This window comes from Balaenoptera physalus (assembly GCF_965194825.1).
Source record: "Balaenoptera physalus genome assembly, chromosome: X".
In the NCBI taxonomy this organism is placed as follows: Eukaryota; Metazoa; Chordata; class Mammalia; order Artiodactyla; family Balaenopteridae; genus Balaenoptera; species Balaenoptera physalus.
This window is the reverse complement of record NC_138903.1, coordinates 108,717,958-108,745,105: the sequence shown is the minus strand read 5'-3', so window position 1 is coordinate 108,745,105 and position 27,148 is coordinate 108,717,958. Positions and strand designations below refer to the sequence as shown.

The 27,148-nt window shown below is 38.9% G+C and overlaps 1 protein-coding gene and 1 pseudogene across 2 annotated transcripts in view; both read right to left on the bottom strand.

Moving 5' to 3' along the window:
- The window catches only part of SH2D1A (SH2 domain containing 1A), a 174,336-nt gene extending 157,897 nt beyond the window's left edge, over positions 1–16,439 (bottom strand). Inside the window, exon 1 of the mRNA XM_082446850.1 lies at positions 15,047–16,439. The gene's annotated coding sequence lies outside the window, so the exon portion shown is untranslated. The remainder of the gene's footprint in view (positions 1–15,046) is intronic.
- A 4,155-nt stretch (positions 16,440–20,594) lies between these two features.
- On the bottom strand, positions 20,595–20,938 carry LOC309652299 (thymosin beta-4 pseudogene; annotated as a pseudogene). The gene has a single exon. The product of its transcript is annotated as a thymosin beta-4 pseudogene (transcript).
- Between the last annotated feature and the right edge of the window lie 6,210 nt (positions 20,939–27,148).

Genomic DNA, 27,148 nt, shown 5'->3' with positions numbered 1-27,148 from the left:
CCGCTTCACACAAGAATCTGTCTTCCCTACACAGGGAAGGAAATTCTGGGAAAGGTAGTTCAGCTTAGCCAAGTGAACATGCACAGTAAGGACAGAAGTAGAGGCTGGAAACCAGGAATGGCCTGATGGGTAGACTTCAGGCTAATAAATGTTACAGGAATAACTGTCAAACAACTTGAGTTATCTGATAATTGTTTTGACTATATCATAAGTCAGGAAGCTCCTCATCTCTGGATGTATTCAAGTAGAGATTTACAGCCAAAATATTTGGAATACTTAAGACAGCTAGGATCCACACTTTGTTTTTATTTATCTTATTTATTTTTGGCTGTGTTCGGTCTTTGTTGCTACGTGCAGGCTTTCTCTAGTTGCAGCGAGTGGGAGCTACTCTCCGTTGCAGTGTTTCGGTTTCTCACTGCAGTGGCTTCTCCTGTTGCAGAGCATGGGCTCTAGGCACACAGGCTTCAGTAGTTGTGGCACGTGGGCTCAGTAGTTGTGGCTCTCATGGCTCTAGAGCGCAGGCTCAGTAGTTGTGGTGCACAGGCTTAGTTGGGCATATGGGATCTTCCCGGATCAGGGCTCGAACCCGCGTCCCCTGCATTGGCAGGCGGATTCTTAACCACTGCGCCACCAGGGAAGCCCCACACTTTGTTTTTAGAACAAAAAACATCATTCATCTGGTAGATGAATCGGAGGTAAGACTTAAGAAAGGGAGACTAGGGACTTCCCTGGTGGCGCAGTGGATAGGACTCCATGCTCCCAATGCAGGGGACCCGGGTTCGATCCCTGGTCAGGGAACTAGATCCCACATGCATGCCGCAACTAAGGAGCCGGTGAACTACAATTAAGGAGCCTGTGAGCTGCAACTAAGGAGCCCACGAGCCACAACTAAGGAGCCTGTGAGCCGCAACTCAGGAGCCCACCTGCTGCAACCAAATAAATAAATAAATGAATAAATATTAAAAAAAAAAAGAAAGGGAGACTAGCTAGAAAGCTATGTCAGTAACATGGGGGAAAGGTCATGAGAACTTGAACTGGGCCTTAGTGGTAGCCATGCTGTGGGGAAGAATGGATTTGGAAGACAAGTAGAGGGAGACTCAAAAGGACTTAGCAATGGATTTGAGGTAGGACAGTGTATTCATTTCCTATTACTGCTGTAACAAACTACCACTAATTTAGTGGCTTAAAACAACAGAAATTTATTCTATTATAGTTCTGGAGGGCAGAAATTCGAAAGGAGTCTTATGGATCTAAATTCAAGGCTTAGGCAAGGCTGGTTCTTTCTGAAGTTTCCAAGGGAGAATCTGTTCCCTGCCTCTTTCAGGTTCCGGTGGCTGCCAGCATTCCTTGCCTTGTGGCTGTGTCACTCCAATCTCTGCCTGCACGGTCACATGGCATTCTCCTCTTCTGTGTCAAATTTCCCTCAGCCTCTCCCTTTTAAGGACACTTGTGATTATATCAGACTCACCCGGATAATTTTCCCATCTCAAGATTGTTAATCAGGGCTTCCCTGGTGGCGCAGTGGTTGAGAATCTGCCTGCCAATGCAGGGGACACGGGTTCGAGCCCTGGTCTGGGAAGATCTCACATGCCACGGAGCAACTAGGTCCGTGAGCCACAACTACTGAGCCTGCGCGACTGGAGCCTGTGCTCCGCAACAAGAGAGGCCGCGATAGTGAGAGGCCCGCACACCGCGATGAAGAGTGGCCCCCATTTGCCACAACTAGAGAAAGCCCTTGCACAGAAACGAAGACCCAACACAGCCAAAAATAAGAAATAAATAACTAAATAAAATTTTTTTTTTTAAATGTAAAAAAAAGATTGTTAATCGTATCCGCAAAGTCCCTTTGCCATACAAGACAACATTCACAGGTTCCAGGGATTAGGGTGTGAATATCGTGTGAGGAGCAATTATTCACCTATCACAGGTAGTAAAAAGAAGGAAGGCAACTGTAACTCTGGGACCTCAAATCTGCATGACTCAAATCATGATAGAATTATTAACACAAGTAAGAATATCAACAAGAAGTGAAAACAGTTTGGAGGAGAAGTGTTTAGTTTGGGCTATGTCATATATAATATGAGGGATTGATGGGACATCCGTATGGAGATGCCCAGGAAAAAAAAACTAGAAGCTTTGGAAAAGTATCTAGGCTAAAGATAAAGACTTGAGAGCATCTACAGAGATATGATAGAGGAAGAGTATAAAGCCTTTGAAGGTAGGGCTTAGACACTTATAGTTCTATCCTTGGTGTCTAGCATGGGGTTTGGCACATAGTAGATGCTCAACAAACGTTCATTGAATGAATGGATGAAAGTAAGCTCCCAGAGGAGAATGGCAGGGATGGGTAGAGAGTATGGATGAAGGAGTGAGCTTTGGCTGGAAGGAGAAAGCTTTCTTCTTTGAAACAAGAGGTAATAAAAGGGGGAAGAGGAAGCTATGCAAACTAATTTTGAAATGGACAGGATATATTGCAAGATCTCACTGGACAATTTGGGGATTACAAAATGGAAGGTGAAGTCATCAGTAAGAAATGTGACTGGGATTGGATTGAGGTTTGAGGAAAGTAAACCCTATAATGTCAGGACTTGAAAGGACCTTGGAGAGTATCTACCCCATAGCCCTCATTTTACAGATAGGGCTTAGAGAAAGGAATGTATTTTCTTGGGTCACCAAGCCAAATAGACTTTGGTTCAATTCATGCAATAAATATATATTGAGGGGACTTCCCTAGTGGTCCAGTGGGTAAGAATCTGTGCTCCCAATGCAGGGGACCTGGATTCAACCCCTGGTTTGGGAACTAGATCCCACATGCCACAACTACAAGTTTGTAGGCCGCAACTAAGGGTCTGCATGCCGCAACTTAGAGCCTGCATACCGCAACTAATACCCGGCACAGCCTAAATAAATAAATACATACATACATACATACATACATACTAAAAAAAAAAAAATATATATATATATATATATATATATGTATTGAATGCTGACTCTATGCCAGGCAGAGCCTACGCCAGGTGTGGCAAGTACAGTGGAGAACAAGGCAGACTTAGGCCCTGGCCTCATGGAGCTTTTAGGATAGTGGGGAAGACAAAGTAAGCAGGGTGCTAAATGCTATGGTGGGAAAAGCTTAACTTGCTTAGGGGAGCATAAAGGAGGAAGCATGAGGGTCAACAAGAAATGAATAGTGCAATTGGTGAACTGGAATACCAGCCCAGCTGAGGGTAAGACGGTATCTTGGCTGTTAACCGGGTAGCAGTTTCATGACTTAAATGATATTTATAATTCCGAGGAGAAGAAAAGAATGCAACTCCCAGGACCTTGACTTGGTCCAACATTCCTTTGTACTTGGCTCTTTTCTTCACGTTCCTCAGGCAGACCAGAGCCACAGGACGGGGAGCACTTCAGTACATTGAGTGGTCAACTGGTGGACTAAATCCTATACATTTGAGCAGATGAACAAATAGGAAAAAAAATTCAAAAGCTTTGTTCCACTTGTCCAAGGACACCCAGGATTAAAGAAGCTGACAGAGCAAGGATTAACTTCCCAAAGAAAATGAGGTTTGCAATGAGATTTGATGTCCACAACAGGCAAGATTAACAGAGAGGGCAGTCCATTTTGTTCCACTCCTTTAATATGTCATCACATCTCTCTTACGGCCAGTTGTGCCAGAAGCCAATAATAACTTAAGGCAATTATGTTTTGGAAAAGAACAAATTAAAAGTGTAAAAAAAAGTATATACCATTTATCTAGCGTGAAGTGAAACAATTAAACTTCTATTACTTTTCTAATTAAATTCTCCCTAGCCCCTCACTTTACCTATCATTGGAATACACTTCTGCCCTCTCTAGGGTGTGTCCTCTCACAAGAGTTCAACAAATCTCAGGGGTACATATTCATTTCAAAAGGTCAGTGCTGGTTTCTGTTGCTTTGAGGAAAGAAAGCTGGAAGCCTGCTCGGTCCACCTAGGAAATGTTTTCTTCAGCTGTTGTCGCTGTTTCTACAACATGGCATTGCTAGAGTCCAGCAGTCCAACCCCATCCCTGGTGTCATGGTGGTTGAAGCTTGCACAGGCACAGAAGCTTCTCTGGGTATTGGAGGGGGTGGCAGCAGAAGTGTTATATTCAGGTGTGGGCAGGGCACGCCACCCATAGGCCTCAGCCTCAGAGCCTGTCAAGCCGGAGTAGTAGCAAGCCTCCATCTGCATTCAGATGAAGAAGCCAGAACACTCTGCAACTCTTTCTCTTGAGGAGATGAGTTAAGTTTCTCAAGGAAGAGGGTTAGAATGCTGGAGGGACTTCAGAACAAGTACTGGGGGGACATGAGAGAGAGAGGGGTTGAGAGAGACAATGCAAGGGGACACCCCTCTTCTGAAGGCCTAAAATGGTGAGACTTCCTCCCATTCTCTTGTGTAGTTCTTGTGAAAGATAAAGCAGAGCTTCCCGACCGACGGGCCTTGGCACACTGGGTGCTGTCAATGGGTGAGAAGTGGGCAAGAATTTTTTATCTTTTCAGGGTTTGGAGCAACCAGACAGGGCTTGGGGGAGCCAGAGCCCCCAGGCCAGTCACCACCAGCTGCTAGCAGCCTTGATAGAGTTTTTTTTCCTTCAGAAGACAGAGCCTGTAGAACAGAATCTGGAATTTTGTCCTACAGTCTTCACGGGCAGCCAGCACTAAGGGCGCTTCCGGCTGCTCCACTGTTTCTCGCTGAGTGCACCCGGGACAGGGGTCTGAAGGAGGTTAGGGGAGAGAGTGAGGAGGGGAGCTGCTGGGTGGCACAGCTCCAGGTACCAGACTCAAATCCATGTCTTCACACGCCACATACTTAACGTCTGTTTGATACACCCTTTTAGTTGCATCCAAGTTAGCCACATGTGACTGCATGTGTGTGCTGCAAATTGTAGCATCATCGTTATTTTGAAATACCGCACTTGACATGAAAAGGTTCGATTGGAATTGAAATCCATTTGTGTCCTCATAAGATATTTCATCATAGTATTTATCAATGAAAGAAAATGAAAAGCTGTTAGACTCTAAAGATAATTTCAACTGTTGTAAATTTTGGAATGACTGTAAAACACAGTTTAAACTGTCTTTATCACCTACTTGTGGGAACAAAATTCCTTGTCAGTGGTGACCTGGAAGAATTCAAAGAGTCATCACTAAAATCTTGATAGGGAATTGTTCATAATCATTTCAAGCACAACACCAGATGTAAAATGTTATATTGAAGGAAGCAACCTCAAGTTTTTCATGAAACATTTTTGAAAATATTTTACTTATAAGTTTGACATAAATATTTAATATCTTCTTGAATATTTTCTATTCATTTTTCTAACTGAAATTGAATGATACAAACAAGTAATGAATGTTTTCCCATATAGACACCCACAAATCCCCTCCAGCTTACCCCCAGGTGCCATACAAATGTAATCACTTTCCATTTGTGTTGTGATGTAAAAGAGTTGGGAAACACTGACATAAAGTCACATTAAAATAAGAATAAGAAGAGAGAGAGTTGCTTAAACCACTTTATTAATCAGGACTCATTTAGTTGTAAGTGGTAGAAGTTCAACTCAAACTAGCCTGAGCCAAATAAGCAATGGGGGTGGGGGAGTACCTTTATTGACTCAAGAACCAAAAATGTATAAATGGCAGGGATGGAGCTGACCTCAGTGATGACTGGCTGAAGGGACACAAATACCATTAGCTGGCTCTCGCTCACTATCTCTAGATCTCCATTTCTCTATTTCTCATTGCTGCTTCTCTTGGAATGTTTACTTTTCTACCTCCTGCTGTCAGATTTTCTATGCAAGGTAGGGAAGAAGGCTTTAAACAGATCTTGGCTTATATCTTTACAGCTCGTATCCTATATTAGTATGAAAAATTCTGGGGAAGGATTCTGATTAGTCCACTTCAGGTCAGGCGGTCACCTCTTGACTAAGGGTACAGGATCTGTTAGCAAAAGAATAGTCACTGAAGGAATCATGACTCAGATAGCCCTCGAATTTTTGTTTTACAAGACCTACAGTGTAGTTCAGTATGCCGCTGGTCTGGAAGAGACAGGATTGGAGGGTTTCTGGAAGGGAATTGTATCAGCTTACAGATTACCTTCCAGGATTCCAATTGTTATAGGGCTGAGAGGGCACCAGTCCTACCTGGGTTAATTATTAGGTGAAGCCACCAAATAGCCTGAGAGGGAAACTACAGATGGACAGATGGCTCCCCTAGCATAACAGACTTTTGGATTAACATCCCCGATTTCTCCTCTGTATGGTAGCAAGGCCCTTGCTACACCTGTGTGTATCAATTAGGATAAGCTAGGATCTGCTAGGGTAACAACCCTCAAATCTCAGTGGCTTAAAATAACAAATATTTACTTCTCACTCATGCTTCATGTCTGTCATGAGTTGGCAGGGCTCTCTGCTCGTTAAGATTGCTCATGGACCCAGCGTGATGGAAAGAGAAAGCTCCAGAGTCCTACCATTGGTAACTAAGTGCTCTGGTCTAGAAATGACATATTACCACTGTCTTATTCAGCTTGGGCTGCTATAACAGAAAACCATAGACTGGATGGCTTAACAGAGATTTATTTCTCACAGTTCTAGAGGCTGGGAAGTCCAAGATCAAGGTGCCACCTGATTTGGTTCCTGATGAGAATTCTCTTCCTGGCTTACAGATGGTCTCCTTCTCACTGTGTCATCATATGGGAGGGAGAGAGAGCATCTCTCTTGTGTCTCTTCTTTTCTTCTTCTTTCTTTGTTATTCATTACTTTACTCTTTTTTAATTTTTTCACATCTCTTCTTATAAGGGCATTAATCCCATTCATAAGGGCTCTGCTTTCATGACCTAATTACCACCCAAAGGCCTACCTCCTAATACCGTCACACTGGGGATTAAGGCTTCAATTATGAATTTTGAGGGGACACAAACATTCAGTCCATAGTAACTACTCACAACCTACATGGCCCCACCCAACCCCAAGGAGGCCAAGAAGTGAAATCCTACCATGTGCCCCAGAGAACCTGAAAAACTTGGTTAATAGCACTAATGTCTACAACACTGGTTTACAACTGTACATATTGGAAAGTGGGTGGTTAGAACTTACCAAGAATAATTACACGAGTAACTAATTTCTCAGGATTATTGTACCTGACCTTAGAAAAATCCAATATGAAAAATGCAAATTATTAAACCAGATCAAGTATGGGTTACTTATTCACAATGCATGAATTATCTAGTTTACAAAAGGATTCAGCTTAGAATCTCCTTAAAACTTTGATCTTTTTTAACACAGGTAAATGTTTATTTAGAGATCATTTACTAAAGAATTCTGCAACCCTTGTGTTGAAACTTAGGTTAATTCTTATCACAAACCTTTGAATTTTTACTGTACCTTGCCTATCTCAGTGTTTCTAGGACATAACATATAAATGAATCCATAGGTTCTCTGGGGTGAGTTGTAAAGGGTTCATGGTTAGTTAAACTCCAGGAGAAGACTAAAAGGCACAGTAAAATCAAAGCTGTGACATTCATTATACAGAGGGTAGGACAAGAGTAATCTCTTCCTCCAGCTGTAAAGTGCCCCTTTTTCTTTTCAGAAGTGGCTGGTGGGATTTTCCAAGGAGACTCCGTAGTTGACATGTTTACACATTAAAATGAATAACAAAGACCTGGGGAGAAACTTTATTCCCACAGCAAAGTTGTTATAACAATAACCCAGTATTAGCATACGGCCATGCCTGCACTCAAGAGGACACCCCACACCACTATAAAACAAGGGCAAGAGCACGCTTCTCATCCGGTTATCTTTGCCAGTGAGCCTCAAAATCATCAGCAACCAATCAGCAACAGCCAAACTTTGCTACCTCTGGCAAGGTGAGCTAAACAAAGCATTCAATCAACCTCCCTGCACACAAACTTTCAATCAGCCCCTGGGGCTGCTGCTTTATCTACTGGTAAGCACTGGGCCAGCAAAGTTGGAGGCCTCCAAAAGTAGTAGAAAACTTGGCACCAGTCCTCATGGAATTGGCATTCCACTTGAGAGAGACAGATGTGATATGAAGAAGAAGTTTAAAAATCACTATGTTGTGCACCTAGAACTAACATAGTGGCATAGGTCAATTATACTTTAATTAAAAAAAATCTCTGTGATGCAAGAGGCAATGGCCATGACACTGGGGACCCAAAAATGAAGAGGAAATGCTGTAGGTAGTGTAAATGAATAACTCTACTAGTGTAAATGAATAACTGATCACTAGAAAGTGATTCCTGCACGTATCTTTATGATAACATTTATTACACTGTGTTGAAATTGTCTAAAAAATTTTGTAATTACAAGTATGAAAAAAACAGCCTTCATCCACACAGGCAATACTACTAACCTACCAGGAACACAAGCACCGCCACTGCCCTATTGCCTCATCCTCCAACCCCTGAACTTGGCTGCTTTGCCCTGTGTGTATCTGGAAGATTGTGCCGCAAGTATGGGTCAAATTAAACAAGAAAATCGGTGGGAGTTCCTTCCCAGGAAAACTCAGCAATTTCTTTGGAGGCTGAGGTACCGGGAGAATCCTGACATCAGGAGTTACAGAATGTCTGACATTCATTCATTCCTTTACTTAGTAATTCATTCACAAACGTTTATGAACACCCATTAATTGCTAAGCCACGTGCTAGGCATTGGACAAGACAGACGTGGTGGTCTCTGCCCTTATGGAGCTCACATCCTGGTGAGGAAGACAAATAAACTGTCCTTTCTCCAGGGGATGGAGAGAGCCCACGTGACAAATGACCTTGTCAGTGCTGACCAGAAAGTTCCAGACTGGGTGATGAAGATTACATTTCCAGTGAATGTCAAAATTGCAATTATGTTAGGCATTAAATCTAGGTTTGGTATCATAGGCCTTAGCACGAGTGACGCTATTTTGGGCCTGGAGCTTTTCTTTTTAACAAGGTAGTGGAGAGCCTTGCAAACCATGAAATCAGAACTTGGACTTTATCCTAATGGCAGTAGGAGTGGGAGTGAGTTTTTCTAAAAACAAATGGCTCCTTCCTCTACACCGTGTGCCACAGCCATACATCTGACAGGCTTGTATTTTGTGGCTAAGAACCATACATTTCCACTTATGTTTTATGACACAATAACTTGCAAGACAGGGAAAGAGCCTCAGTTGTGCACCTCTGTGGTAGAGACTTCTCACGCTCATTGATGTCTGATTCTCCTCTCCTTCCAAGCACATAGGAGATTACACTTCTCCATCTATCATGAACTTGGTCAGGGCCATATGGCAAGTTTGGCCAGTGGCTTACGGGCTGAAGTGGCATGTATCACTTCTGTAACAGAGTATTTAATTACTTGTGCAAGATCCTCAAACTCTCTTTCTTCCCATATTACACCAACTAAGGTTAAAACAACCAGATGTTTAAGAGGGTACGATTATTGGATGGCAAAGTCGCCATCAGTCTGGAGGGAATAGTTACCACATAGAGGTACAGTTGCGCTAGGAAGTCCCTCAGACCTACATTGGATATGAGAGACAAATACATCTTTGTTGCATTAAGGCACTAACATTGGGAGTTATTTGTTACCATGTCATAACCTAGAATATCCTCAACGAATGTCCCTACAGACTTGGAGGGACAGGAGGCGGCAGGTGGCCAGCTTTAACCAAATTGTCCATTCTTCTCCTTTGCCTAAGAAGCAGCTGACTCCCTCCCTCCCTCCCTTCATCCTTTTTTCTGATGGATTTTCTGTTACACAGAGACACTCTCCCTCCATTTCCCATCTATACCCACTATACAAAATTCCTCGTGTTAAAACAAATTGTTCTAAAACTCAATATTTTAAGATGCTTCTTTGAAATATCCTGTACTTATATCAAATAATGAATGAAAACTTGCTAGACAGTGAGCACTAATTTTCAAATTTAAAAACCAATAGAGAGCCCCTTCAAGTACCACCCTCTTTCTTATTCATATTCTTCCTTATTCATTATTCTTCCTATTCAGTAAACACCTCAGCTTGGGCTTCTTAGCCAGCCAAAACACAAGACCAAAAAATGTAAAGCTAAACAGTTGCCTCCATTGTACTAAGGGCAATTAACCAAAACAATTGCATTTCTGGCAGGTACTGGTAGAATGGAAATAGCATCATTGGAATAAAATATTGCCACAGAGGTGCCTGTTTTTTATAAGCAAATGTGTTGGCAAGACCTATTCAGCAACAGGCAGCTTTTATGAAAGGCAGCATTGCAGGTTATCAACTTTTGTTCCATTTAAACTATCCAAGGTTGGGAACATGAACAATGGAGGAAAGAGTCAGTTGGACTCTGCCTGTTATGATGGAAAGTTAGCAAGGTGCCTAGAATGAATTGTGAGGTCTAGGAATTTTTTGAAAATATTGGTGCATAGAAGTTGAGAAGGTTGTTATTTACAAAAAACAAGCACAGAGCTTGGAAACTGGAAATGTGAATCCGTCTTTAATTCAAACTGCTCCTTCCTGGGGAGAGGTTGGGGAGAACCCTTGAATGGGCCCTTCAGTTCCATACATGCGAAGCAAATAATGATACTTTGTTTGTTTTGTTTTGTTTTTTGGCTGCGTTGGGTCTGCGTTGCTGCACGCAGGCTTTCTCTAGTTGAGGCGAGCGGGAGCCACTCTTCATTGCGGTGCGTGGGCTTCTCACTGCATTGGCAGGCGGATTCTTAACCGCTGCGCCACCAGGGAAGCCCAGATGCTTTGTTCTTGAAGGAAACTATGAAGCAACCTGAATGAAGATGTTTTTAGACTGATGAACTGAGTTCTGTTGGGTAATGTAAACTGTTGCAAAAATCGTTGGGTGTAGTTGAACTAGAGTTACCTTATGTTTCTGCAGGTTTTTGTTTTGTTTTCTTTTTTTGCCCTGGGGAACTGTCCTTTGCCTTATAACTACTGCTTATTCTTGTGGAAATATATCTTCACATACAGGAGATGAGAAATTGAGCCTGAAAGAACAGACAGGAATGGCTCTCACCTTGCAGAAGAGATAGAAAATAAAATGGGATGGAATTAAATGCTAGCTTCCTAATTCTGGTCATTGAGGGCTAGATTATTTGGACAACCCTCCTACTGAAAACAACTGAAAACCCTGGATAAAAATATAAAAATTACCATCTTAAAAGCATAAAAGACCCAACAAGACAGTGTGGAACTACCAGACCAAAAGTAAAGGGAAAATATTCACCGGAGAGGTGAATAAGAACAAAAGGAACTTCTTCCCTGGGGGTTTTTGACAATTCCAAAAATTTCAAATTTTCACATTGGAAACTCACAGAACAAGTGGCAGCAGGACAGAAGTCAAAGCCCAGAGCCTTCACAAACAGGAGACTCTCCCCACAATAAGCTTGGACCCCAAAATGCTACACCCTCAGGGAAATGGTGAACCAGAATTGGGACAGTCCTTACATAGGATACAGCTCAAATCTGACTCTCTGGGTCATTCTGAGAACTTCAATCCTTGAACTAGACTTAAGTCAGTCCCATATTGCTGGTACCCCCAAGTGCCTAACAGAAACAAATCCATATCCTCTTCGGAGGAAGACACCTTTACTCTTTTTTTTTTTAATTGAAGTATAGTTGATTTACAATGTTGTGTTAGTTTCTGGTGTACAGTAAAGTGACTCAGTTATATATATATACATATATATATATTCTTTTTCATATTCCTTTCTATTATGGTTTATTACAGTATATTGAATATAGTTCCCTGTGCTATACAGTAGGACCTTGCTGTTTATTTTATAATTAGTTGTTTGTATCTGCCAATCCCAAACTCCTAATTTATTCCTCCTCCACCGCCTTTCTCCTTTGGTAACCATAAGTTTTTTATATCTGTGAGTCTGTTTCTGTTTTGTAAATAAGTTCATCTGTGTCATATTTTAGATTCCACGTATAGGTGATATCATATGGTATTTGTCTTTCTCTTTCGGACTTACTTCACTTAATATGATAATCTCTAGGTCTATCCATGTTGCTGAAAATGGCATTATTTCATTCTTTTTTATGGCTGAGTAGTATTCCACTTCATATATATGTGTGTGTGTAAATATATAAATATAAATATATATAGACCACATCTTTATCCATTCATCTGTTGATGGACATTTAGGTTGCTTCCATGCCTTGGCTATTGTGAATAGTGCTGCAATGAACATTGGGGTGCATGTATCTTTTCGAATTAGAGTTTTCTTTGGATATTATGACCAGGAGTGGGATCGCTGGATCATACGGTGGGTCTATTTTTAGTATTTTAAGGAACCTCCATACTGTTTTCCATAGTGGCTGCATCAACTTATATTCCTACCAACAGAAAACACCTTTACTCTTGATCTCAAATTATTCTTACAAAAAAAATTAAATACAATGAGCGACACACAGTCCAAGATGACCAAGCACACAAGGAAACTAGACTCCAAGAGCAAGAACCAGTAGAAATAACCAACAAAATCAACATTGCATTTTAAACAAAGTGCAAAAAACATGATACTAAATAGGCTGCAAAAAGGACACTTGTTTATAGTAGGAGAGCTGAAACAAGAAGGCAGAGCATCACCTTGTTTGACCTCAGCTGGGAACATGCACATCAAGTGACTCAAATTTTTTGCCACTCTGCACATGTCCAGGAATGCCCACAAAACACTACAAAGTATTGATTTTGCGGTTACAAATAAATTTTAGCAAGTAGGTGAATTTGCAAATATGGAATCCACAAATAATGAGGATTTACTGTATTTCATAAGAGTTCCATAGAGAGAGGAGAGAAAGATTGGACAAAGAGAATATACAGGAAAGTAATGACTGAGAATTTTCCAGAACCTATGAAGGAATAAACAGATTAAAGCAATAAACAGATTAAAGAAACCTGATGATTCACAAGCAGAATACATATAAAGAAAGATACTTCTTCACACATCACAGACAGCACAACTAAATGTACAATGGTCCTGGGGTGGTTCATGGATTTTTAAAAAATGTGTAAAGGACATTATTGGAATAATTGGGGAAATGTAAATGTGGACTTAATATTTGGTAATAATATTGTATTAACATTAGCATCCTATAATAATTATTTTGTGGTAATACAGGAGAATGTCTATGTTCTCAAGAGATACATACTGAAGAATTAGGTGTGAAGTGTCATAATATCTACAATGTACTCTTAACTGGGTTAGTGTTAACAAGAAAGAGAAAAAGAAGAGGAAGAAAAAGGAGGAGAGAGGAAGAAGAAAGGAGGAAGAGAAAGAGGGGAAGAAAATGAGAAGAAGAAAGAAAATGTAGCAAAACATTAACAGTTAGTGAATCCAGGTAAAGAGTATACAGGCTGTCAATTTCTCTGTAGGACTGACAGTTTTGAAAATTAAAGGAAAAAACTATACAAACAAGAACAACAATAAAATAAAGCAAAATTTGATATTGAGTGAAAAAGGAAACAATAAGAAAGTAATGATGACACTGTTCATTTTTTACATGTACTTTTTGGTAATTCCAATTTAAATTTTGAGATGAAATAAAGACATTTCTAGACAAGCAAAACCTAAGAGAGCTTGCTAGCAAGAGACTCACACTAAAGGAAATTCTAAAAGACATACCTCAGGCAGAAGGAAAATTATTCCAGATATAAAACCTGAGATTTAGAAAGAAATGATGATCAAAAAATATATATATATATATGTATGAGTACATAGGTAAGTGTAAGTGAATATTGACTATATAAAATGATATTAATAATTCTTATGGAGATTTGTGAAAATTAAATAATAACATTTAGTAACATGATACATTTATCCCAACAAGAAAAACACAGGCTAATTTCACTAACAGAACCCAATATGCCATAGTTGGATATAGTCATGAGGTATAGTGAATATCAAATATGAGTAATGGAATTTTTTAGCATAGCAACTTGTTTAATGTATTATAAAAGGAAGAGCTAAAAGGAGAAAGTTTAAAATACAAGGGTTTTAGGATTAATATTATGTGAAGCAAAATTCATTTTAAGCATGAGTCTCTAGAAAAGGCAAATCTTTTTTTTTTAGATTTTTGTAACATTTTATTTTGACATTATTTCAGACATAAGAAAGTTGCAAGAATGCTAAAAAAGAATTCCCATATACCTTTCACCCAGATTCCTCAAATGTAGATGTATTACCACATCTCTCGCTCTTTCTCTCTCTTTATTTACACACACACACACACACACACAAAGATAACTAGAAAATGTCCATATGCTTAGGAATTTGAAAATAGACTTCCAAACAACCCAAAGGTTAAAAAAGGAAGAAAGAAATCATAAATTATATTAAAATAAGAAAATATATTGAACTGAATGATAACAAAAATTCTAAGTATCAAATCTTGTGGGATTGTCCCACCAACAAAATTAAACAGATATTGATAATTTACCTTATTTGCTTTACATCTTTATTTATAGTTTAAAGTTTTCTTTGTAAGAAATAAAATATTACACATATATCCCTTTACCTCCTTCCCTTCCCAGAGGTAACTACTACCCTGAAATTGGTGTGTATATTTCCCATGTATGACTTGTACTTTTACTACCAATAAATGCACTCATAAACAATAAATAACTTTGTAATATCATTTTTTTTTAACTTGTGGGAAATATTGCTTACAGCAAACCTTTTTAGCCTTAAGTATTAGAATGAATCACATTAAACTGCCAATATTTGATCATCATTTTCCTATAAAAAAGACAATTTTATATAGCCCAGCCTAATATATATATGTATATATGTATATATATAAAAGGCTGAAAATCAATGAATTAAAACAAAAACCAAAGTGCAGAAGAAAGAGAAAAAAATAGAGACTAGTGACATAGAAACTATACATAAAATAGAAAAAATCAACAAATCCAAATTTTTTGAGATTAATAAAACTGGCAAAATTTTGGTGAGATTATTCAAGGAAAAAAGGAAGAAGACATAAATAAGGAAGACAAGATCAGAAATGAAAAGTAGATTTCATGCATATGTTGAAAACACTTTTAAAAGGGACTTCCCTGGTGGCACAGTGGTTAAGAATCCACCTGCCAAGGCAGGGGACACGGGTTTGATCCCTGGTCCAGGAAGATCTCACATGCTGTGAAGCAACTAAGCCTGTGAGCCACAACTATTGAACCCACGTGCCACAACTACTGAAGCCTGCACACCTAGAGACTGTGCTCTGCAACAAGAGAAGCCACCGCAATGAGAAGGCCACACACTGCAACGAAGAGTAGTCCCTGCTCGCCACAACTAGAGAAAGCCTGCGTGCAGCAACGAAGACCCAACTCAGCCAAAAATTAATTAATTAATTTTAAAAACACTTTTAAAAAATAAGTAAGATAAAAATGACTGAAACTGACTTGAGAAGAAATAGAAAATTTGAACAGATCTATAACAAGTAAAGAAATGGTATCAGTAATCAAAAACCTTCCAGGAACTTCCCTGGCAGTCCAGTGGTTAAGACTCTGTGCTTCCAATGCAGGGGGTGCGGGTTCGATACCTGGTCAGGGAACTAAGATCCCACATGCTGCAGCATGGCCTAAAAAACAAACAAACAAAAACAAGGGGAAAAAAAAAACCTTCCAATAAAGAAAAGCCCAGGACCAGATGTCAATACTGGTGAATCTTACCAAACATTTAAAAAATAATTAACACCAACCCTTCTCAAACTCTCCCCAAAAAATAGAATTAGAGAGAATACTTTCTAATTCTTGAAGCTAGCATTACCCTGACACCAAAGCCAAACAAAGCCGTCACAAGAAAGGAAATTTACAGACCAACATCCTTTATGAATATAAATGTAAAAATCCTCAAGAAAATAGTATCAGACCAGATTCTGCAGTGTATCAGAAGGATTATAAACCATGACCAGGTGAGATTTATCCCACAAGTGCAAGGGTAGTTCAACATAAGAAAATCAATCAATGTAGTAATACGCCACATTAGTAGGATGAAGGAAAAAGTCTACACAATCATCTCAACTGATGCAGAAAAAAATTTACAAAACTTAACACTCTTTCAGGATAAAACACTCAGAAAACTAGGAATATAAAGGAAATTTCTCAACCTGATAAAGGGCATTTATAAAAAATTAACAGCTGACATCATACGCAGTGGTAAAAGACTGAAAGCTTTCCTCCTAAATTCAGGAACAAGACAAAGATATCTCTTCTCCACTGCTATTCAACATAGTACTGGAAGTTCTAGTCAGGTCAATTTGGCAAGAAAAAGAAAAGGCATCCAGGACTTCCCTGGTGGTGCAGTGGTTAAGAATTCACCCACCAATGCAGGGGACACGGGTTCGAGCCCTGGTCCGGGAAGATCCCACATGCAGCGGAGCAACTAAACCCGTGTGCCACAACTACTGACCCTGCGCTCTAGAGCCTGCAAGCCACAACTACTGAGCCCACGTGCTGCAGCTACTGAAGCCCACGTGCCTAGAGCCCGTGCTCCGCAACAAGAGAAGCCACTGCAATGAGAAGCCTGTGCACTGCAATGAAGAGCAGCCCCCACTCGCCACAACTAGAGAAAGCCCACACGCAGCAACGAAGACTCAACGCAGCCAAAAATAAATAAATAAATAAATTAAATAAATCTATTTTTTAGAAAAAGCTACAGTTTAAAAAAAAGAAAGAAAAAGAAAAGTCATCCAAATTGGAAAGGAAGAAGAAAAATTTATTCACAGATGACATGATCCTGTATACAGAAAATTACAAAGACTACAGAAAAATCTGCTTAGGCTAATAAATAAATGCAGCAAATTTGCAGAATACAAGATCAACATCCAAAAATCAATTGTATTTCTATGCATTAGCAATGAACAATCCAAGAAGAAAATTAAGAAAACATTCGCATTTATCATAGCATCCAAAAGAATGAAATCCTTAAGAATAAATTAAACCAAAGAGGTCCAAGACTTGTGTGCTGAAAACTGCAAAACATTGCTGAATAAAATTAAAGAAGACCTAACTAAATGGAAAGACACCCCATATTGATGGATTGGAAGGCAATATTGTTTAAGATGGCAATACTATCCAAAGTGATCTGCAGATTCAAAGCAATCCCTATCAAAATTTCAAAATTTCAAAATTTCCTTGCAGAAATGGAAAGGCCAATCCTCAAGTTCATATGGAACTGCAAAGGACCCTGAATAGCTGAAACAATCTTGAAAAAGACAAAGCTGGAGGACTCACACTTCCTGGTTTCAATACTATGAAGTTACAGTAATCAAAAACAGTGTAGTATTGGCTTAAGGGCAGACATACAGACCAATGGGACAGAACTGAGAGTACAGAAATAAACCCACATATCTCTGGCCAATTGATTTTCAACAAGGGTACCAAAACCATTCAATGGGGAAAGAATAATCTCTTCATCAATTGGTGCTGAGACAACTGGATAGACATACGCAAAAGAATGAAGTTGGATCCCTAACTCACACCATATATAAAAATCAACTCAAAATATATCAATGACAAATATAAGAGCTAAAAATCTTAAACTTCTTAGAAGGAAACATAGGAGTAAATCATGTTCATTAGCAATGGTTTCTTAGATATGACACCAAAAGCACAAGAAACAAAAGGAAAAAATAGATAATTTAGACTTCATTAAAATTAAAAACTTTATGCTTCAAAGAATACCAGCAAAAAAGTGAAAAGAAACCCTAAAGAATGAGAGATAAATATTTGCAAATCATATATCTGATAATGGTATTGTATTCAGAATATATAAAGAACTCTTAGAACTCAACTGCAACAACAACAACAAAAAAACAATTAAAAAAATGGACAAAGAACTTGAATAGACATTTATCCTAATAAGATATACAAATGGCCATGTAGCATATGAACAGATGCTCAACATCTTTAGTCATCAGGGAAATGAAAATCAAAACCCCACAATGAGACACCACTTCACACCAACTAGGATGGCTATTAAAAAAATAAAACACAGAAAGTAACAAGTGTCGGTGAGGATGTGGACAAATAGGATCCCTCATACATTGCAGATGACCATATAAAATAGTGTAGCTGCTGTGAAAACCAGTTTGATGGTTCCTGAGTCAGTTAAACATAGAGATAGCATATGACCCATCAACTCCCCTCCTAGGCATATGCCCAAGAGAAGTGAAAACATTCACACAAAAGCTTGTAACAAACCTTCATAGTAGCATTATTCATAATAGCCAAAAAGTAGAAACAACTCAAATGTGCATTGACCAATAACTGGATAAACATAATGTGGTATATCCACATAATGGAATATTATTCAACCATATAAGGGAATGAAGTACTGATACATGCCACAACATGGGTGAATCTTGAAAACATTACACTAAGTGAAAGAAGCCAGACACAAAAAGTCATATATGATTCCATTTATATGAAATGTCTAGAATAGGCAAATCTATAAAGATAGGAACCAGACTAGTGTTTGCCAGTGTGGCTTATGGGAGAGAGGAATGGGAAATGACTAATTAATGGGTACAAGGTTTCTTTCTGAGGTGATGAAAATATTCTGGAATTAGACAATAGTAATGGTTGCACAGCACTGTGGATATATTAAAAACCACTGAAATGGTATACTTTAAAATAATTGAAGTGATGAATTTTATCTCAATTTTTAAAAAATTCCTAGGGCCATTAACTCTGATTATGCTAGACTTAACTACTGATCCAATATGGTGTCTGGCACCTATTATATGCTCAATAAACATTTATTGAATGAATGCTCAAGTGAGTAAATGAATAAACAGAAATACCCATCAAGCATACTAGATTGTAATCTCCTTCAGGACAGACATTTTTGTCTGTTCTGTGTATTTTATTCACTGCAGTATTTCCCAGTGCCTGTAACAGTGCCTAGCATGTGGTCAGTATGCAATAAATACTTCCTGAAGGAATGGATAAAAGAGTTTTGCTGATCTCTTATAGGGGCTATTGCCTGGGTGGGATCACAATAGTCTAGGGTCTGATCCTCACTTCTGGAGGTCTAGAAACTTGGTTCAGTCAGGGTACCAAGACTTGCTCAGTCTCTACAGAACTACTGCACACTAATCAAACTGGCAGGAAGTTCTTTTTTGTGGTAGGGCGCTGGTGAAAAGAGTAACTTGAACAAATTATTATTTTCTTAAATCAAAAAGAAAACTGCCATCTTCTTCCCTGTAGAGGAGATTCAGAAAATTCTGCTGGATCACATTCATTCAGGGAGAGTGTCTTGAAGAGTGCCTCTCTCTCAAAGGAGAGGAGTGGAGCTAGCTAATACTCTAAATAAAGGGATAACAGGATCTTTCATGTCCTCACAACATCTGCCCCTCAGGCACGCAGAGCTGGGAAAAAGACCATAGAGCGTAGAGCCTTCTGGGGTGGAAGGGAATGAGAAGGGAACTGCCCACTTTCAGATTCTAAGTTCAGGAAACCTGTCAAGTTAGACCCAGCCACAAAGGCCCTTACCAAAACAGTGCCCTGTTTCTCCACCCCCAAGTCAACACAATTATCAGTCTTCTCAATTTTTTTCAATCGAAGAGATAAAAATGATCTCAATGTTGTATTAATTTGCATCCCTTTGATTACTAGTGAGGTTGAGCATTTTTATGTGTCCATTGACCATTTGGGTTTTTTTTTTTAATGAATTACTCTTTCATATATGTTGTGGAAATAAAACCACAGCCTTGGAAATTTTGAAGTACGGCTTTTGTCATGGATCAGCATGCAAGAAGAAACGAGAGGGATTGAGTGAAACCAACCAGAATTCAGCAACTATCACACTCTCAGATCTTAGCACATCACTTCTACATTTCTTTTCAAATGAGTACAAAGATCTATCCCCGTATCTTTTCATGTATTCTTTTGGGATCCACAGGAAAGGGAGGCCATTGTGCTCACAAGTAAACATATTTCAAAAGGTAAATGTACATTTGAAAAGCAGTTGAAGTATACATTTTGAAAACAAGGGCAGTCAAAATAAAGATGGCAAAATATTCATCTGAACAGAGATTCAGATTATGTATTTGAGAAAAGATTCAGTCTTGGTCCAGAAAAATAAAGGAGATTAAAAAAATAAAGTATTAGAGGATTTTTAGTTGAATTTTTTTAACATCTATAATACTTGACAAAGTTATTTGATTATGGAGAGACTAATCAGGTAATCAACATCCACTGGCCATTTTTAAATTCTGGTGTTGGGCTTTTTCTTACTGGATTTAAAAGAGCTCTTTATATACTAAGTAAAATTTCTCTTTATCATAAATGTTGCAAATATTTTCCACAGATCATTGTTTTTATTTTAGTTTTCATGTGCTATTAGGAAGCTATACATTTTTTTTCAGGTTTTAAAACTTTTTATTTGTATATTTAAAAAGTGTGCATTCCAATAATTAAAATCATTTGAACAACAACAAAAAAATGGCACTCCGATTAAACTGCATTTTATAGTCCACAGGACACCGTGGACCGGCTTGCTTTTTACTCTAGATTTCACTGTCGTCCTGCCCAGCTTCCTCCTGCACCAACAAGCAAGTTCTTTTCCTTCCTTGCCAGCCAGACAGGCAGATGGGAGAGGCAGGCGCAGCCTTCGTTGTCAGTAGTTGTCCATTCTCTGATGTGAAAAGAGGCAGCACAGTCATTTAAACTTGATCCAACCTCTTTGCATCTTACAAAGTTAAACAGCTAAAATAAGTAAAATAAGAAGGCAATGCTTGTGGAATGTACAGTGCATATTGGCGGCGCACGCCTCATTACAACTCGCCTGCTTGCTTCTCCTGTTCAATCGTTTCTTTTGAAGGCAGTGGATTTTTCTCTTGCGTTTCTGTTTTCTTCAATTTCTACTTATCAAATTTCTCTGTCTCAGCCATATCAGGTTTATCAGACATGGCTGCCGAGGAAGCGGAGCGAGTTGCCAGCGAGCGAAGTCCGGCTTGTGCGGTGGTTGCCGCCGAGTAGGAAGCTATACATTTTTTGTTGTTTCTGAGTTTAGGATAATATCAATACCTATATTTTCTTCTAATATTTGTTTTAATATTTAAATCTTTGATCCATCTGGAATTTATTTGGAATAAGGAATGAGGTAGGGATCAGTTTGCCCCCGCCCCCCCAAGGCTAACTAATTGTTCCGACATCGTTTCCTGAAAAGTCCATCCTTTCTATACTGGTTTGAAATGCTACTTGCATCATGTAATTAATTTCCCAAGAGATTTGGGTCTGTTTCTGAACTCTTTATTCTAATTTATGAATTTTAAGTGGAGTTCTATTTTTCCAGTTACCATTTTATTTCTGCTCACCACTCTGAATATTCCTTTCCTGATATCATGGTATCTCTAAGACCAAGTCAGAAAACAACTTGGTAAGCATGAAATGAGAATAAAAAGAAACACATGGCTCAGGAATATTTCATCCAAGCTATATGTACCATCCTTGCCCAACAAGAGAAAACACCTCTCTAGTGATCAGTGGTATACAAAGCCCTTTTGAGATCTAGCTCTTGTCCCTTTCCAACATCATCTCTGGCCACTTCTCATCCTCTCCTCCCATCACCATTTGCCTATAAGTATCCAAAACATCTTGTCACTTCACATCTTCTTGTCTTACACTTGCTATTCATTCTGCCTGGGAGCTCTTCTCTTCCTTGTCCACCTGGCAAAGTCCTATTCAAACCTTTTACACCCAGTCACACATATAAATTGTCTGTCACTCCTCCCACCCCATGATGTCCCTTAAAAGAGTGAACTCTTTGAGTCAGGGACTATCATATTCATATTTGTATTTCCGATGCCTAAAACAAGGAGCACACAGATGTTCAACTAATGTTTGTTGAATGAAAGAGTTAATTCAAATCATGCCAAAGTTACCATTGTTAGAGGTGTTTTTCTTTTCTTTTCTTTTTTTTAACATCTTTATTGGAGTATAATTGCTTTACAATGGTGTGTTAGTTTCTGCTTTATAACAAAGTGAATCAGTTATACATATACATATGTCCCCATATCTCTTCCCCCTTGCATCTCCCTCCCTCCCACCCTCCCTATCCCACCCTTCTAGGTGGTCACAAAGCACCGAGCTGATCTCCCTGTGCTATGCGGCTGCTTCGCACTAGCTATCTATTTTACATTTGGTAGTGTATATATGTCCATGCCACTCTCTCACTTCGTCCCAGCTTACCCTTCCCCCTCCCGATATCCTCGAGTCCATTCTCCAGTAGGTCTGCGTCTTTATTCCCGTCTTGCCTCTAGGTTCTTCTGACCATTTTTTTTTTTTTAGATTCCATATATATGTGTTAGCATAAGGTATTTTTTTTTCTCTTCCTGACTTACTTCACTCTGTATGACAGTCTCTAGGTCCATGCACCTCACTACAAATAACTCAGTTTCGTTCCTTTTGATGGCTGAGTAATATTCCATTGTATATACGTGCCAGGTATTTGTTTTTCTCTTTCTGACTTACTTCACTCTGTATGACAGTCTCTAGGTCCATTCACCTCACTACAAATAACTCAGTTTCATTCCTTTTGATGCCTGAGTAATATTCCATTGTATATACGTGCCACATCTTCTTTATCCATTCATCTGTTGATGGACACTTAGGTTGCTTCCATGTCCTGGCTATTGTAAATAGAGCTGCAATGAACATTGTGGTACATGACTCTTTTTGAATTACGGTTTTCTCCGGGTATATGCCCAGTAGTGGGATTGCTGGGTCGTATGGTAGTTCTATTTTTAGCTTTTTAAGGAACCACCATGTGGTTCTCCATAGTGGCGGTATCAATTTACATTCCCACCAACAGTGCAAGAGGGTTCCCTTTTCTCCACACCCTCTCCAGCATTTACTGTTTGTAGATTTTTTGATGATGGCCATTCTGACCGGGGTGAGATGATATCTCATTGTATTTTTGATTTGCATTTCTCTAATGATTAGTGATGTTGAGCATCCTTTCATGTGTTTGTTGGCAATCTGTATATCTTCTATGGAGAAATGTCTATTTAGGTCTTCTGCCCATTTTTGGATTGGGTTGTTTGTTTTTTTGATATTGAACTGCATGAGTTGCTTGTATGTTTTGGAGGTTAATCCTTTGTCAGTTGCTTCATTGGCAAATATTTTCTCCCATTCTGAGGGTTGTCTTTTAGTCTTGTTTATGGTTTCCTTTGCTGTGCAAAAGCTTTTAAGTTTCATTAGGTCACATTTGTTTAGTTTTGTTTTTATTTCCATTTCTCTAGGAGGTGGGTCAAAAAGGATCTTGCTGTGATTTATGTCATAGAGGGTTCTGCCTATGTTTTCCTCTAAGAGTTTGATAGTGTCTGGCCTTACATTTAGGTCTTTAATCCATTTTGAGTTTATTTTTGTGTACAGTGTTAGGGAGTGTTCTAATTTCATTCTTTTACATGTAGCTTTCCAGTTTTCCCAGCACCACTTATTGAAGAGGCTGTCTTTTCTCCATCATATATACTTGCCTCCTTTATCAAAGATAAGGTGACCATATGTGCATGGGTTTATCTCTGGGCTTTCTATCCTGTTCCATTGATCTCTATTTCTGTTTTTGTGCCAGTACCATACTGTCTTGATTACTGTAGCTTTGTAGTATAGTCTGAAGTCAGGGAACCTGATTCCTCCAGCTCCGTTTTTCTTTCTCAAGATTGCTTTGGCTATTCGGGGTCTTTTGTGTTTCCATACAAATTGTGAAATTTTCTGTTCTACTTCTGTGAAAAATGGCAGTGATAGTTTGATAGGGATTGTATTGAATCTGTAGATTGCTTTGGGGAGTACAGTCATTTTCACAATGTTGATTCTTCCAATCCAAGAACATGGTATATCTCTCCATCTATTTGTATCATCTTTAATTTCTTTCATCAGTGTCTTATAATTTTCTGCATACAGGTCTTTTGTCTCCTTAGGTAGGTTTATTCCTAGATATTTTATTCTTTTTGTTGCATTGGTAAATGGGAGTGTTTTCTTAATTTCACTTTCAGATTTTTCATCATTAGTGTATAGGAATGCCAGAGATTTCTGTGCATTAATTTTGTATCCTGCTACTTTACCAAATTCATTGATTAGCTCTAGAAGTTTTCTGGTAGCATCTTTAGGATACTCTATGTATAGTATCATGTCATCTGCAAACAGTGACAGTTTTACTTCTTCTTTTCCAATTTGGATTCCTTTTATTTCTTTTTCTTCTCTGATTGCTGTGGCTAACACTTCCAAAACTATGTTGAATAATAGTGGTGAGACTGGGCAACCTTGTCTTGTTCCTTATCTTAGTGGAAATGGTTTCAGTTTTTCACCATTGAGTACGACGTTCCCTCTATGCCTACTTTCTGGAGGGTTTTTATCATAAATGGGTGTTGAATTTTGTCAAAAGATTTCTCTGCATCTATTGAGATGATCATATGGTTTTTCTCCTTCAGTTTGTTAATATGGTGTATCACGTTGATTGATTTGCATATACTGAAGAATCCTTGCATTCCTGGGATAAACCCCACTTGATCATGGTGTAAGATCCTTTTAATGTGCTGTTGGATTCTGTTTGCTAGTATTTTGTTGAGGATTTTTGCATCTATGTTCATCAGTGATATTGGCCTGTAGTTTTCTTTCTTTGTGACATCTTTGTCTGGTTTTGGTATCAGGGAGACGGTGGCCTCGCAGAATGAGTTTGGGAGTGTTCCTCCCTCTGCTATATTTTGGAAGAGTTTGAGAAGGATAGGTGTTAGCTCTTCTCTAAATGTTTGATAGAATTTGCCTGTGAAGCCATCTGGTCCTGGGCTTTTGTTTGTTGGAAGGTTTTTAATCACAGTTTCAATTTCAGTGCTTGCGATTGTTCTGTTCATATTTTCTATTTCTTCCTGGTTCAGTCTCGGAAGGTTGTGCATTTCTAAGAATTTGTCCATTTCTTCCATGTTGTCCATTTTTTTTGGCATATAGTTGCTTGTAGTAGTCTCTCATGATCCTCTGTATTTCTGCAGTGTCAGTTGTTACATCTCCTTTTTCATTTCTAATTCTACTGATTTGAGTCTCCTCCCTTTTTCTCTTGATGAGTCTGGCTAATGGTTTATCACTTTTGTTTATCTTCTCAAAGAACCAGCTTTTAGTTTTATTGATCTTTGCTATCATTTCCTTCATTTCTTTTTCATTTATTTCTGATCTGATCTTTATGATTTCTTTCCTTCTGCTAACTTTGGGGGTTTTTTTTTTGTTCTTCTTTCTCTAATTGCATTAGGTGTAAGGTTAGATTGAGATGTTTCTTGTTTCTTAAGGCAGGATTGTATTGCTATCAACTTCCCTCTTAGAACTGCTTTTGCTGCATCCCATAGGTTTGGGGTCGTGTTTTCATTGTCATTTGTTTCTAGGTATTTTTTGATTTCCTCTTTGATTTCTTCATTGATCTCTTGGTTATTAAGTAGTGTGTTGTTTAGCCTCCATGTGTTTGTATTTCTTACAGATTTTTTCCTGTAATTGATATCTAGTCTCATAGCATTGTGGTCGGAAAAGATACTTGATAGGATTTCAATTTTCTTAAATTTACCAAGCCTTGATTTGTGACCCAAGATATGAGCTATCCTGGAGAATGTTCCATGAGCACTTGAGAAGAATGTGTATTCTGTTGTTTTTGGGTGGAATGCCCTATAAATATCAATTAAGTCCATCTTCTTTAATGTATCATTTAAAGCTTGTGTTTCCTTATTTATTTTCATTTTGGATGATCTGTCCATTGGTGAAAGTGGGGTGTTAAAGTCCCCTACTATGACTGTGTTACTGTCAATTTCCCCTTTTATGGCTGTTAGTTTTTGCCTTATGTATTGAGGTGCTCCTATGTTGAGTGCATAAATATTTACAATTGTTTTATCTTCTTCTTGGATTGATCCCTTGATCATTATGTAGTGTCCTTCTTTGTTTCTTGTAATAGTCTTTGTTTTAAAGTCTATTTTGTCTGATATGAGAATTGCTACTCCAGCTTTCTTTTGATTTCCATTTGCATGGAATATCTTTTTCCATCCCCTCACTTTCAGTCTGTATGTGGCCCTAGGTCTGAAGTGGATCTCTTGTAGACAGCATATATATGGGTCTTGTTTTTGTATCCATTCAGCCAGTCTATGTCTTTTGGTTGGAGCACATAATCCATTTACAGTCACTGTAAACACTGTTCATCACTGTTTGTTTGCTCTTTAGTTCTTCTAGGTCCTTGTTAAAAGTTTCTTGTATTTCCTCCATTCTATTTCCAAGATTTTGGATCATCTTTACTATCATTATTCTGAATTCTTTTTCAGGTAGACTGCCTATTTCCTCTTCATTTGTTAAGTCTGGTGGGTTTTTGCCTTGCTCCTTCATCTGCTGTGTGTTTCTTTGTCTTCTCATTTTGCTTAACTTACTGTGTTTGGGGTCTCCTTTTCGCAGGCTGCAGGTTCACAGTTTCCATTGTTTTTGGTGTCTGTCCCCAGTGGCTAAGGTTGGTTCAGTGGGTTGTGTAGGCTTCCTGGTGGAGGGGACTAGTGCCTGTGTTCTGGTGGATGAGGCTGGATCTTGTCTTTCTGTGGGGCAGGTCCACGTCTGGTGGTGTGTTTTGGGGTGTCTGGGGCCTTATTATTATTTTAGGCACCCTCTGTGCTAGTGGATGGGGTTTTGTTCCTGTCTTGCTAGTTGTTTGGCATAGGGTGTCCAGCAATGTGGCTTGTTGGTCGTTGAGTGAAGCTGGGTCTTGATGTTGAGATGGAGATCTCTGGGAGATTTTCGCCATTTGATATTACGTGGAGCTGGGAGGTCTCTTGTGGACCAGTGTCCTGAACTTGGCTCTCCCACCTCAGAGGCACAGCCCTGACGCCTGGCTGGAGCACCAAGAGCCTGTCCTCCACACGGCTCAGAATAAAAGGTAGGAAAAAAAGAAAGAAAGAAAGAAAGAAAGAAGAAGATAAAATAAAATAAAAGTTATTAAAATAAAAAATAATAAATAAATATTAAGAAAAAATTTTTAAGTAACAAATGGACAGACAGAACCCTGGGACAAATGGTAAAAGCAAAGCTATACAGACAAAATCACACACAGAAGCGTACACATACACACTCACAAAAAGAGAAAAAAGGGAAAAAAATATATATCGTTGCTGCCAAAGTCCACCTCC